Here is a 2,599-nt window from a genome sequence, read left to right on the forward strand (position 1 = left end):
CTTTTTTCTTTTAAAACTTTGTATATACAAACAAACAGACAAGCAAAAACAAAAAAACTTTGTATACACTGAAATCATGTAAAGTTAAAACTGAAATCACCAGCTTCTGAGTTTCTTAACATGTCCATGCTAATATTGCTTTTTTTGTTCTTTACCATAGAGTGGTCCTACTTCCCTTGCTGATTCTTATTTGTAGAAACAAAATTACAGAAAGAACTAAAATGATATCATGAATGTTAATTAAGCTCAACTCCTTGTATCTCATCAAAGGACATAAAAAATAATACAAATGTATTTCAACATACAGGAGAAATACTTTAAGAAATCTTCAGCACAAATATATTTTTAAATAAAACATTACAGCATTTCCTTATGCTTTTGATATTTTCAGTTTTATTTCAATGTGGATAGGGCTGGGTAGAATACCTCTCTCAGCTTTTCTGAATTTTAAATACATAAATCATCTACCATTTAAATCTTATTATGTCATGATTTTGGTAAATAATATAATTTTACTTCTCTAGGGGAGCCTGGAACACTCTGAAGAATCCAGAAAATAATATTCTTTCCCCTGTCCTGTGTCTGTTTCTCAGAATAGCCCCTCACACCTCACTCCACTATGATGAAAATGGGAGCAGCTATGTTCACAGGCAGCTGACTCAAGCTAGATGAATCAGAGTTCCTCTCCAATCTGAGAAACCCTTGGCCAAATTTCTACTTATGGTTCTTCAGGGATTTCTGACACCCACCACCTAATCTTTTTTTTCACCTTTCTCCTAAATACTCTCCATGTAATTAATCCCTTTTTTTCTTTCTTAGGAAAAACAATTATTAACAAGTATAGTGTTATCTTCTGTGCTTAAATTACTCAAAACAAGACCTGTGCATGTCTTCCCAAGAGTTAAATCATACTTATAACAATAAATAAAAAAACTTGTCTCAAATAAGATAGTAGCATTATCCAGGCCTATCATTTCTGTCCCAAGAGAAATATTAACAAGGATTAGTACATCTCTCTCTCGAAGCACTTGGTCATTTCTCCATAGTGTGATTATGGGTTGTGAGGACATCTCTTTACATCCACCCTTAAATCTAAGAAAGCTATTTCACCTCAAGTAAGGAGCAGTAAAAAAAAAAAATTAACTGGTCTCTGTCTCTTAGTGTTCTATAACTTGTTTTACTGCCCATCTCAGTGAATGAAATCATCTCTAATTTTAATAGGATATTAAAATTTCCCTAGGAATATGGGGTTAGAGATGAGAGTAATTGTGGTCTGACTAGTTGCTGGAATAGAGGAACCATAAACTGGGGACGCATGGACTGCCATGTTCCACCCTGTGATTTGGGAAGAAAAAACCAGGAAATCTGCAATGAGAGCAATGAAGCATTTGTAAAATGAAAAGCAGAGATGAGAGATCAGGAGAACGTGATTCTTGGCTTTCTAACAGTGCTCTCTATTCCCTTGTTCCAAGCGCTTCATGAAGCCTGCCCTTGGCTTGGTAAGATACCCTGGTATGCTAATCATAAACTCTCCTTTTTGCTTAGGATAGTGAGATTTGATTTCCACTACTGGCCACCATCCCTGAGGCCTCTTTTTAACTGTTCTTGGCTTTGGTAAGGTACTCTTGTAATTTTACAATGAATTCTCCTATCTGAATAAACTAGTAGGAGTTTTGTTTCTATTACTATAACCAAAGCAACCTAACCAAAGTCTTATCATTACAAATGAGAAATAAAGACACCTATGCCTATAAAGTAATTGTTATACTATAATGATATAATAAATTGAATCTATTCAAAACTTAATACATTTACTTGTCTATTACAATGTTACTCTATATCATAGGTGTATACATTGTTCTCTTTGAAAAGCCCAATGATCAGTACACATGAAATTACACCAGTCTAAAATAATTTTACTTTCAGGGTCTGAGAAGGATCTGAGATTTCACCGACTATGCAAGTTGACAAGTTGTGCACTGTTGGTGGGAATGTAAATTGGCTCAGCCACTATGGAAAACAGTATGACATTTCCTCAAAAATGTAAAAATAGATATACCATATGACCCAGCAACTCCGTTCTGGGTATATATCTGAAGGAAATGAAATCACTATTTCGAAGAGATATCTGCACCCCCATGGTCACTGTAGCAGTATTTACAATAGCCAATGCATGGATACAATCTAAGTGTTCATTGCCAGATTAATGGGTAAATAAAACGTAGTATATATAAATGGAATATTATTCAGCCATTAATAAAGAAGGAAATCTTGTTATTTGTGACAACATGAATGGAACTTGAAGGTGTTATACTAAGTGAAATAAGAGAAAGACAAATACTGCATGATCTGACTTATATGCAGAATTTTAAAAAAAAGAACTCATAGAAACAGAACGGATTGGTTGGTGGGTGGTTGCCAGAGGCAAGGGGTGGGGGGTGAGGGAAGAAGGTGAGGGTGATCAAAGGTAAAAATTTCCAATTATAAAATGTTCTGGGGGTGTAATGTATAGCATGGTGACTTTAGTTAACAATACTGTATTTACTGTATATTTAAATGTTGGTAAGAGTATATCTTAAAAGTTTTAATCACGAAAAAT

The sequence above is a fragment of the Rhinolophus ferrumequinum genome, chromosome 9 (genome assembly GCF_004115265.2).
Source record: "Rhinolophus ferrumequinum isolate MPI-CBG mRhiFer1 chromosome 9, mRhiFer1_v1.p, whole genome shotgun sequence".
Classification (NCBI taxonomy): Eukaryota; Metazoa; Chordata; class Mammalia; order Chiroptera; family Rhinolophidae; genus Rhinolophus; species Rhinolophus ferrumequinum.